The following is a 12,613-nucleotide window of genomic DNA, read 5'->3' as shown; positions in this document are numbered from 1 at the left end:
CTGGTTTTGTACCTGTCTGCATCCACACAGGAGGTTTGCAACAAGTCATGCGTGATTTATGGCAACCCTACGGCCAACCCATCCTGGGGTTTTCATGGCAAGTTTCATCGGAAGGGGTTGGCCACTGCCACCCTCTCTTAACGTTACGCCTCCCAAACGCTCCTTTTCCTGCTTCGAAATACTCAACTGGGTTTTAAAAACAATTTTCCATTGCCTTTCCCCGAAAAGGAAGGAGGGATCTCCTTCGCTTGCCGAATCTGCACACGGAAAAGAGGCGGAAAAAAAGAAGCAATCCTAAAGGATCGGCTTCTTTTTGGAGCGCCAAGAGTCCAGACGTCCCCGTCTTCCGCAAGGTCACCGGTTCCCAGCTGGAGGGTGAACCAAGGTCGATGGATTCGAAATGTTTACCCTTGCTAAAGACAGAGAAGGAGAGAGAGAGAGAGAGAGATAAGTCATGAACCAGCCAAGTGCAACAAGTCACGAGGGTGGCTCTGCGTCCCAAAGCAAGGCAAAGCTTTCCATTTCCCCTCTTTGCTTGCACTCACTCTTTTATGGGAAACGTTTTAAAACGCTGGTCCCCAAACTGTGGCCTTTAAGACATTTTGGACTTCAGAAGCTTCAGTCATGTCGGCCAGTGTTGGCATTCTGGGCGCCAAGTCCAAAATCTCTTCAAGGGCACCGTTTGGGGACCGCCGCTTTAAAAGCTGGCATGGAGGAACCCAAGACGTTTCGCCTGGCCCAGGTCCTTTTACATCGTGTTTGTTGGGTACCTTCAAGTCGTTTCTGACTTATGGTGAAACCTATCGTTGGGTTTTCTTGGCAAGGTTTGTTCAGAGAGGGTTTGCTATTGCCTTCCCCTGAGGCTGAGAGAGTATGGTTTGCCCGAAGTCACCCAGTGGGTTTCATGGTAAAACTGGGATTCAAATCCTGGTCTCCAGAGCCCTGGAAATGTCTATCCTGGCAATACTCAGTATATGGAAATGACTTGAAGGCACACAACAACAACATTAAGCAATAAAGCAAGCAACTGTATTAAAAACATTAAATTAAAAGCAATCTTGTAGCACCTTTGAGACTCACTGAAAGAAAGAAGTTGGCAGCATGCGCTTTCCTAGACTTAAGTCTACTTCCTCAGGTGCATACAAACAGAGCCGGGATTCTGGGGAGTAAAAGTGGTGGGCACTTTCTTGCAGGACTGGTTTAAACCATAGTTTAAACACCTCACTTTAAACCACAGTTTCAAAACTTTGCTTTAAACCACACCATGCTTCAAGCCACAGTTTCAACAGCTGGCGAAACGTCAGGAAGAAACTCTTCTAGAACATGGCCACATAACGCGAAAAACCCACAAAAAACTATGGATGTCGGTCATGAAAGCCTTTGACTTCACAGTTTCAACACTTTGCTTCAAATCACAGTTTCTACACCTAGCTTCAAACCATGATTTAAACACCGCACTTTAAACCACGGTTTCAACACCTTGTTTCAAACCACAGTTTCCAAATCAGTTCTGCCACACAGACAGTAGCTTCCCAAAACCAAAAAATGGGGCCTGTCTTAAGCATTACCAGAAGCGGATACACAAACTACGAGAGACCAGGGTTCGATTCCCAGCTGGGCTCTATGAAACCCACTGGGTGGCCTTGGGCAAGTCACACATTCTCAGCCTCTGGGAAAGGCAATGGTAAACCTCCTCTGTGCAAATCCTGCTGAGAATACCCCACGATAGGAGTTTTTACATGTATTGTTCATTTAATATTGTGAAGCCCCTCTGAGTCTCGGTTCTGGGAAAAGAGCCGTAAGTCAGAAGCGACTTGAAGGCACACAACAACAGCAACACATGCTGCAAAGGCCATGCTCAACCACACAGGTGTTTCTTTCCTTCCTTCCTTCCTTCGTTCCTTGCCTCCTCCACTCCCTCCTCGATTCCATCTTTGTTCCAGTTGCAAGACGGAGGAAGAACATATTGGAGCCAGAGAGGGAAGCCCCTACTCCAGCCTCCGGGGAAGCGAGTAGGCGAGGTAGGAGTGAATGGCATTTCTCAAGTTACCATTCAACACTAGCCCTCCTCCGGGGAGAAAGTGGAAGAAGAGAGACAGCCGCGCACACAGCCGCGAGGGTGACCTCCAGCAGCTGGTCAGGCCAGGCCTTGCATCTAATCCCTTTCTTTGCAAAGGAGAGAGCAGCTTCGAACTAGGCCTCGCTCGAAAATCCCAGTTCCCAAAGGGAACGCAAACCAAGTCGTAGTGCGCGATCTTGCACCGAGAAACTAAAACCGGCCACCCTCCGGCTACAAGTCGAGTCTCCCTTATCTGGAATTCAGAGGTCCAAAAATATCCCCAACACCAAAACTGTTCAACTTCACACCCAAAAACGTCTAACTAAATACATTGGGTTCTTGTTATCCGCTGGGGTATGGCTCCAGGACTGCCCCGCAAAGAACCAAATCTGTGGATGCTCAAGTCCCATTAAACATAATGGAAAGGGAAAATGGTGTCTCTAATACAAAATGGAAAATCAAGGATTGCTATTTGGAATTTATATCTTCTTGGAATATTTTCACGGTTCAGATGCTTGAATCCGTGGATAAAAAAATCAGTGGATAAGAAGGACCAACCGTACCCCATTCGACCCTCCTCTATCCCATTAAACTCCCTCAAAACATCACCTGGAACAAACCCCTAACAATTCATAAAATGGCACCTTTGCTTTCTGCCGGTTCCATGGATGCCAACTTTGCTCCATGCACAAAACGATTAAACATATTGTGTATAGAATTACCTTCAGGCGATATGTGTACGAAACATAAAGGCATCCCACCTCAACTCAGCCACAAAACCCACCTTGGGTAAGTCACACTCTCTCAGCCTCAGTCCTGCCTCCAAGATGAACGCATTATGCATACGCAAATAATCCAACCCTCTTGGATGCTCAGGAGAGTCCAGTCCAGTCCAAGCAACTCAAGCAATCATTAAAACAATGTTTATTAGTATCTACAGTGGGCCCTTGGTATCCGCTGGGGTTTGGTTCCAGCATTTCGGGTCCCCAAATCCTTGGATGCTCAAGTCCCATGATATACAACAGCACTGTAAAGCGGTGTCCCTTATATAAAATAGCAACACCAAGGTTTGGGGTTTGGGCATTTATATGTTTGGGGGATATTTTCAAGTTGAACCCGTGGCTACGGAAGGCCAACTGTACAAAACAGCAAAACCACAATACAATAAATACAATGGGGTAGTAAAACAGTGACCCTTACATAAAATGGAAGGAGTATGCTTTGCTTTGGGGGGTTTCTACATTTTAAAAGTACGCTTGGATCAAAAAATTCATGGATATGGATGACTGTCTGTAATTGTAATTTTAAAAGCTTTGCCGTTCATTTGTGAGCCGCCTTCCTTACTATTATTGTTGTTGTTTATTTGTAGAGCGGCATAAATTTACACGGCACTTCATCAGTTCAAAACACTGAATCCTTCCAAAGGTGCACTATCACAGACCTATGGTCCAAAACACACAGAACTATGGTCCGGAACGCACTGTGAAATAATCCAGTTTGAGAGCGCTTTAACTGCCCCGGCTCAGCGCTAGGGAATCCTGGGAATTGTAGTTTGTTCTGGCACCAGAGCTTTCCAACAAAGAAGGTTCACAAAATTACAGTTTCCAGAAATGCCTAGCATTGATCCAGTGCAGTTAAAGCGGTCTCAAACTGGGTTATTTCAGCAGTGTGTTTCGGACCTACGTTTATACCTTATCTTTCTTTCTTCACACCCAGAAAAATTAAACCAAAGTGCAACACACTCTCGACAAACGCTTGTGATTTTTTGGACCGACCGGTTTAGGAAACGCCGACTTGAAAGGCAAGGGAAGAAATACCCAACTGCGTGTAAAATCACATTTTCACCCTTGAGTTGGTGGGAGAAGGTCAAGAGAGCCAGATCCTAATCTAAAGGTTCAATCGCCCAAAAAGTAAAAGGGTGGAGCAGTTACTCGAGAGGAGTTTATCACACTCCATGTGCTCCCAACGAACGCTAACAACCCACGACAACCGACACACCCAAACAAGGTGTAAACCTAATGTTTTTTAGCTCCACTTGAACCAAGGAAGTTGCAAAGCATGGCCTCTTCTATCCGAAGCAGAGAGCGTTATTCCAGCCAATCGTTCTATCATTTATTGAATCCTGCTTTGGAAAAAAGGCGGGATAGAAACCCTGGAAATAAATAACATTAAAATACGTATTATAGAATTATTATATATCAATAATAGAATTATTATATATCAATAGTTATCATTATAATTCCAGGCGTACCTTTCGTCCAAGAGTAGGAGACGGAGAGCTTCACGCCGGAAAATTCAACCGCCGTTGAAAACTTATCTATGTCTCCAAAGTTTCCAAACTTTGGTCCTCCGGATGTTTGGGACTACAGTTCCCAGCATTCCTGACTGTTGGCTATGTTAGCTGGGGCTTCTGGGAGCTGAAGTCCAAAACACCTGGAGGACTAAAGGTTGGGAATCGCGGCTCCAAAGACCCGCAAAGCAACACCTGGAAGAAGCCTTGCGACGCCGACCAACCCTACAATTTATCGACGCTTGAATAAAACAAGAATTAAAACTAAAACTAAGCATGCTGCGGAAACAACCCAGTTTGAGACCGCTTTAACTGCCCCCCGGGAATCCTGGGAATTGTAGTTCATTGTGGCACCAGAGCTCTCTGATAGACAAGGCTAAATGTCTCGCACATACTACAGATCCCAGGATTCCCAGTTAAAGCCATCTCAGACTGGATTATTTCTGCAGTGTTGTTTTGGACCTTAGGTCCAAGAGCATCTAGTTGCTCTTGTTCTGATTCGGTGATTCGTTCTTAAGAACCGGAGCAGGCACATCTCTCAGTGCGTCTTGCCAGCTTCGAGTGGCGCCTTGCGGATGGGTTCGGACTACAAAGCCCAGCATCCCCAGACCAAGTAGTGCAAGCACACCTGAGCTTGGTGTCACTCACTCTCTCTTAAATCACTGCTGAGAATTTTGTCATGCATTTAAGGATAGCCGCCATGTGTCTGTCTATGTTCAGGACTTGGATGCGAAAAGCAACTCTTTTGGCTAAACCACAGCCTTTTCCGACCCAGGGGTTGGGGATGGTGGGGTTTGTAGTCCAAACACATCTGAGAGGGGTGTCACAACCTCTTAAGCCATTGCTACGATATCCATGTGTCTATCTTCAGGGCTTTAAAATGTTAAGGTTCGCATCTTTTGCAAAACCAGCCCTTTAAGCCTAAAGCCACAGACTTTCTGACACCAAAAGGCTGTGGACGATGGGGTTTGTAGTCCAAACATACCTGAGATTGGGGTCACTATCACCTAAATCGTTTTGGGATATCCATGTGTCCATTTTCAGGGCATGAATACAAAACAAGCCCTTTTTGTCGAATGTCACAGACTTTCCGACGCCGAAAGGCCGTGGATGGTGGGGTTTGTAGTCCAAACACACCTACAAGGCAGCCAAGGCCTGTTCCCTTCCTGGAGTACCTTAGTTACTTCTAAGTTACAAATTCCTCCTGCCGCAGGTGGAAGTAAGAAAGACTCTGCTTTCCAGGATTGATGTTAGATTGGATTTAAATCCTGCTTTTCTCCCAAAGCGGCTCAGCTGCAGGGATTAAGAAACTCTGCAGCTGGTTGAAGTTACTTCCAAAAAGTTACTTGTTCCAGGACAAAAAGTAACTTGTGGGAGAAGTTAAGAGAGATGTAGAGGAAATAAAGGCAGAGAGAAGCCAAAGAGAGAAAAAGGAGGAGGAGGGAAAGGGAAGCCAAGGGCAGGTTAATGACAGTCTGGGTTAAAAGGGAAAGGGATATAAAGTGAAGGGAGACACGTGAAAGAAAAGGGACACGTGGGGATCCTCAGACCCAGGTCCAGACTCCTGAATGCCAAAAAGGGAGAGCAACTGCCCTCACAACTATAAATGAGGGAGGTACTGCAACTCCCAGCATCCCCAGGACTGGAGAGCGGGGCTGAGAAACACTCATTCCCAAAGGGCTCAATGCCAAAGAGAGAGAACAAACCAGTTGAATGAAAGTACTGCACTGCAACTCCCAGCATCCCCAGCACTGGGGAAATACACTCTTCCTAAAAGGACCAAGTACCCAAAAGAGAGAACAAACCAGGTGAAGAAAGCACTGCAACTCCCAGCAACCTCAGCACCCAAATGACTAAATGTTAAGAAAGGGGAACAGCTCCTCTCAGCCACAGAAAGGACTGCAACCCCCAGCATCCTCAGCACTGAGGAAACACTCTCTTCCCAAGAGGACTAAATGCCAAAAAAAGAAGAACAACTCCCCTCCCAGCTCCAACTGAAGGAGGCACTGCAACTCCCAGCATCCCCAGCACTGGAGAAATAATACTCTCTTCCCAAAAGGGCCAAATGGCAAATAGGGGAAACAAACTACGTGAAGGAAGTACTACAACTCCCAGCATCCCCAGCACTGGAGAAATACTCTCTTCCCAAAAGGTCTAAGTGCCAAAAAAGGGAGAACAACTCCCCTGCCAGCTCCAAGTGAGGAAAGCACTGCAACTCCCAGCATCCCCAGCACTGGGAGAAAACTCTCTTCCCAACAGGACTAAATGTTAAGAAGGGAGACCAATTCCCCTCAGAGCATCCCTAGTGAGGCACTACAACTCCCAACATCCCCATTACCGAAGAGCAGGAAAGTACTGCAGTTTCCAGCATCCCCAGAACTGGGGAAATACACTCTTCCCAACAGGACTCAATGCCAAATAGGGAAAGCAACTTCCCTCAGAGCTCCCCAAGTGAAGGAAGCACTACAACACCCAGCATCCCTCATCACTGGAAGAGCAGGAAAGTACTAGAGTTCCTAGCATCCCCAGAACTAGGGAAATACATTCTTTCCAACAGGACTAAATGTTAAGAAGGGAGAGCAACTCCCCTCAGAGCTCCCCAAGTGAGGGAGGCACTACATCTCCCAGCATCCCCCAGCACTGTCCCCAAAGGGAAGAGGACCCCCTCCTCCTCCCCTTTCCCCTTCAAGGGCTGGAGAGAAGGACTGCAGCTCCCAGCATCCCCAGCACTGTTCCTCAAAGGGAAGAAAACCAAGCCCCCCTCCCCCTTACCCTTCAAGGGACTACATCTCCCATCATCCCCTTCCCAGAGGCCAGGACTCACGCTGCCCAGAAGGGGGCCCCTCCGCCACGTGCCGCCGAGGCCTCCTCTTCCTCCGAACGCCGAGACATTCGACCGAAACACACAACCTTCCGCTCGCCCCGCCCACCGCCGCCGACTTCAAGGTTCCACTCGCCCCGCCTACCCCTAGGCCACGCCCCTCCCTCCGCTACTCGCGCGAGAGCTTCCTAGGGATCAAGCCACGCCCACTCCGCGTGGAGGAAAAATAGCAGAGGGAGGAGTGCGCAGGCGCGAACCGAGAAGCCTGCTCCTTCCGCGTTCTGACCTGCAGGTGGCGCTGTGGGATGGCATTTTCTTGTCTAGGCTGCAACCTGGATGCAGTTTTCTTTCGACAATGCTTTCAATGCCTTTGCCCCGTGGGATCCTGGGATTTGTAGTCCTCTGACCTTGCAAAATGAATTTTAGTAGTTCTCTGCACTGAATTAATGCAGTTTGACACAGCTTTCACTGTCATGGCTTTGCCTTATTATATCATCTTGGCATTTGTAGTCATCTGCACTGAATTGGTGCAGTTTGACACAGGCTTTCACTCTGCCACAGCTTTGCCCTATGGAATCCTGGGAAATTTATATTGCTGCTGCTCCAGAGAATAGGGCCCGGAACAACGGAACAGGAAACGGTTCCATGGTTTTGGTCCCTCGCTTTGGTTTCGAACGAGAGAGGAATCGTGAAGTAGGGAGAGACCCCCCAAAAGGGCCTTAATCAAGTCCAACCCCGTTCTGCCATGCAGGAACTCTCCATCAAAGCACTGACAGATGGCCATCCAGCCTCTGTTTAAAGACCTCCAAGGAAAGAGACTCCATCCTCCTCCAAGGGAACGTCTTCCACTGTCGAAACAGCCCTTACTGTCAGGAAGTTCCTCCTAATGTTGGAGGTTACTCCTAATATTTAGGTTCTCAGCATCTCTAGAACTCACAGGCAAGAGACTGTGGCTGTGTCATGCCCCGGCGCAACACCGGCGCATGAGAACGGAGGGAGCATGGCATAGCAAGACATTGCCTGCCTAATGCACAGGATGCTTTCACATCGCTGTATCCCACTATCCTAGTATATTGAGGGGACTATGTCCAGAAAGGCTGGCCCCAGGTGAGGCGTCACCCATTGTGATCCATACTCCTTGCGCCCCTTTATTGATGCCTCTATCTGGAGGCACCAGGAACTGAATTGGTAAACTTCTGCATCCAAAGCAGGCGCATGACACTATCCCCACTGTTTGTTGTCCTCCACAGTCTAGTTTTCTTCTCATCATCTCTAGAAGATCCAACTCAAGAGGCAACCCGCATCATGAGAATGAAGTGAGCATGCAGGGTATACCCTACCTATGCACAGAAGGCTGCTTTCGCATCGCTGGATCCCAGTATCCCAGTACATTGAGGGGGCTTTGTCCACAAAAAGTGTGGCTCCTGCTGAGGTTGTCATCTAGTGTGGTCCATACCCCCTGCATCCCTTTAGTGATGTCTCTATCTGGATGAACCAGAGATTGAACTGGCAAACGTCTGCACCCAAAGCAGGTGCTTGGCACTGAATGGTGGGCCTTCAGCCATGGTTTGTCATCCTCCATGGTCCAGTTCTCCACCCAGCATCTCCAGAAGATCCCACATCACGAGAATGACAGGAGCATGCAGGACACGGCTTGCCTATGCCCAGACCGATAAGATATAGACCATTGTTTCTCCCTGGTTTATCTTTAACCCAAAGAACAAACACTTTCCCTGCGCCGCTATCAGTGGATGAGAAGCGAGCACTGAGTCCGCATAATCTCCTAATAAAAGGACCCGGCATGGCCATCTGGCGAAGGGTGGGAGATTTGGGACAAACAAAAAGAGGACTGCTTCACGTGGCGTCTGTTTGAACGGTGGGATTCGCGATCCCAAGATGGAGACACGGCGGCTAACCTAGAGTCGAAAAACCCATTGAAGATAAGGCTGTCAATGCCTTTTTATGGTGGTGGCTCTGTATAACCTACAACCAGCGTTGGACTATGACCCTGGAGACCACGGTTCGATTCCCAGTTGAGTCACAGAAAGCTATTGGGAGACCTTGGCGAATCACACAGTCTCAGCCCCAGAAACTCCCATGATAAGTTTTGCCTTGTTGTTGCTGTTGGGTGGCTTCACATTGTTTCTGATTTATGGCAACCTTAAGGGTTTTCTCGGCAAGTTTCTTCAGAAGGGGTTTGCCATTGCCATCCTCTGAGACTGGCCTGGGGTTTATAAGTGAGTTTATAAGGCCAAGCTGGGATTCGAATCCTGGTCTCCAGAGTCATGGTGCCAGTGTGGCATTATGGTTTGAGCCTTGGACTATGACTCTGTAGACCAGGGTTCAAATCCCCACATGTGTGCGCATGAGCCATTAAGTTGACTTATGGTGACCCTATGAATATCATAGGGTTTTCGTAGGTAAGGAATACGCAGAGGTGGTTTTACCTCTGAAATAGAGCCTAAAGCGCCTGGTATACATTGGTGATTTCCCATCCAAGTACTAATCAGGGCCGACCCTGCTTTGTTTCCAAGATCGCATGGGATCTGGTGCCTTTAGGATATTTAGATCTCAACATAGGAAACTACTTTTATTCAAAAGCAGTACTTGGAAATGGATGGTTAAGGCTCAAATCTCTAGTTCAGGACTTTGGGGCCAAGTATTGGACTACAACTCCCATCTGTCTTGGACAGGACATCCAACACTGAGCGGTCATGGAAGCTAAGGTCCAATATAGCTTGGAGAGCGGACACTTCTGTTTCTTAATGGATTTATACATTTATTTCACCTGAAATCACAGAGCAAGTATAAAAATGGCAAGACCCTTTTGATACGAAAACTATTAAATACGTGGTTCAAATATTATCATTTTAGAGGAAACAGCTGGGCCAAATTTTCAATTGCGATACCAAGGGATACCTTCCATGTTGCTTCCTCTTCCAATGATTCCCAAACCCTGGCCTTCCAGTTGTTTTGGACTTCACCGCCCAGAATCCCAGACCATTAGCCAAGATGGCTGAGGCTTCTGGGAGCTGGAGTCCAAAACACCTAGAAGACTCGAGTTCGGATCCCATTCAGCTCAGGGCTGATGGACGTCGTGGTCCAAATATCCAGAGGAACAGTTTGTCTATTCTTCCTCTCTATGGTCCATTTGCTGTTAAGGAACGCAATTCCCACAAAATGTCAAAAGGGAGATCTGTGTCCATTAAGGCTGCTATGGATGCAAGCTATGGCTGCTGGTGTGTGTGACGGTTGTGTGATGACAAACACACAATTGCTGTACAATTTGCAAATAATAGTACGTAGACAAACAGCAACTATACCTCCAAGCTAAAGTGGAAACATACCTTTGATAGCCAGTAGAGGGAAACATAGACCTGCAGATGATGCTGGGAAAGGCAATCTTTGGAGAAATTCAGGCTCGTCGGTCGGATCAAATTCAGACTTGATCGGTTCGTCTTTTTGGCCGTCCAAAATCTCAGCACACCTCTCCAGCACCACATTGCAAATGAGTTGGTTTTCTTTCTATCTGCTTTCATCTCTGTGTAGCTCTGATTTCTAAATGGGAATACCATGACTTGGATGATCCTAGCTGTTCAACTGTCTATCTTTGCACTTTAGGATCTTGCCTAGTTCTTTCATAGGATCTTAGAGTCCGAAGACATCATCCAGCCTCTGTTGAAAGACCTCCAAAGAAGGAGAGTCTTCCACTGTTGAACAACTCTTACAGTCAAAAAATTCTTCCTAATGTTGAGGTGGAATCTCTTTTCCTGCAGTTTGCATCCATTGCTCCAGGTCCTAGTCTCTGGAGCAGCAGAAAACAAGCTTGTTCCCTCCTCAACGTGACATCCCTTCAAATGCTTAAACAGAGCTATCATATCACCTCTTAACCTACGATGTTTGATCCAAGGTGTGGGAAATCTTTTGTTCATTATCTTCATTATCTAGGTTGACTTGACAGCAAGTAACAACGACAAAAGTGATGAACCGTAGTAGAAACGGATCAAGGATGTAGCTGCTCTTTCGGCAGAACTAAATGAGGCAGCTCTACTGAAATTGTCATTGTGAAATGGCTCTATCATCATTGTGAATTTGTCAGATTCCAGGACTAATCCGCGCTCCAATTACGTTCTGAGAAAAGGATTAGAATAATTAATGAGACTTAAGTAAACTATCACTAAACTACACTAGCATAGCGTAGTGGTTTGAGCACTAGACTACAACTCTGGAGACCAGGGTTCAAATCTTTACTTGGCCATGGATGTCCACGGGGCCATCGTGGGCAAGCCACACATTCTCAGCATCCCAATAATAATAATAATAATAATGATGATGATGATGATGATGATACACTTGTCCCTCCATATCTGCTAGGGTTAGGAGCAAAAGACCCCCATGAATATGGAAAAACCGCAGGTAACAAAAACATCATGTTTTTACCGGAGAGGACACCTCTCTGGGAATCTCTAGGTCCTCCAGTGCAACTCTGTGGTCAACATCCGACAGACGCTGGCCATAGAACTGCACTGGAGGAGCTACAAAGGCCTAGTAGAGTATCCTCTCTAGGAATCTCTAAGTCCTCCAGTGCAACTCTGTGGTCAATGTCCAACAGACAATGACCATAGAACTGCCCTGGAAGAGCTACAAAGGCCTAGTAGAGTGTTCTCTCTAGGAATCTCTAGGTCCTCCAGTGCAACTCTGTGGTCAATGTCCAACAGACACTGACCACAGAACTGCGCTGGAGGAGCTACAAAGGCCTAGTAGAGTGTTCTCTCTAGGAATCTCTAGGTTCTCCAGTGCAACTCTGTGGTCAACATCCGACAGACGCTGGCCATAGAACTGCACTGGAGGAGCTACAAAGGCCTAGTAGTGTTCTCTCTAAGAATCTCTAGGTCCTCCAGTGCAACTCTGTGGTCAATGTCCGACAGACGCTGGCCATAGAACTGCCCTGGAGGAGCTACAAAGGCCTACTAGCGTGTCCTCTCTAGGAATCTCTAGGTCTTTTAGTACAACCTTTAGTTAAAGTTGACCACAGAGTTGCACTGGAGGAGCCACAAATGCCTAGTAGCATGTCCTCTCTAGGAATCTCTAGGTCAGTGATGGTGAACCTTTTCGAGGCCGAGTGCCCAAACTGCAACCCAAAACCCACTTATTTATTGCAAAGTGCCATGTCTCTCTGGCTTTCTAGTAACAAGCTCTGGCAAGCACTGTGCTGGGGTGACAGCACATGTGCCCACAGAGAAGGCTCTGAGTGCCACCTCTGGCACGCGTGCCATAGGTTCGCCATCACTGCTCTAGGTCTTTCAGGGCAAACTTCAGTTAAAGTTGACCACAGAGTTGCACTGGAGGACCTAGATATTCCTAGAGAAGAATATATCAACCAAATCCGCAAATATCAAATCTGCAAATATGGAGGGATGAGTGTAACTGTTCCTTTTGCGCT

General features: G+C 47.2%; 2 protein-coding genes across 13 annotated transcripts in view; both read right to left on the bottom strand.

Moving 5' to 3' along the window:
- The window catches only part of AKAP1 (A-kinase anchoring protein 1), a 40,416-nt gene extending 33,121 nt beyond the window's left edge, over nt 1–7,295 (bottom strand). Inside the window, exon 1 of one of the 2 annotated variants that reach the window (XM_042442788.1) lies at nt 7,174–7,295. The gene's annotated coding sequence lies outside the window, so the exon portion shown is untranslated. Of the gene's footprint in view, nt 1–7,121 lie in introns of both variants that reach the window. The other variant, XM_042442787.1, reaches the window with a different exon arrangement.
- LOC121917114 (RNA-binding protein Musashi homolog 2-like) overlaps nt 1–12,613 on the bottom strand; it is a 911,933-nt gene that overhangs the window by 531,030 nt on the left and 368,290 nt on the right. The gene's annotated exons all lie outside the window — the stretch shown is intronic.

This window comes from Sceloporus undulatus, chromosome 11, assembly GCF_019175285.1.
Source record: "Sceloporus undulatus isolate JIND9_A2432 ecotype Alabama chromosome 11, SceUnd_v1.1, whole genome shotgun sequence".
NCBI lineage: Eukaryota > Metazoa > Chordata > Lepidosauria > Squamata > Phrynosomatidae > Sceloporus > Sceloporus undulatus.
Note: the sequence above shows the minus strand (reverse complement) of the source record. Positions and strands in the feature narration are given on the sequence as shown.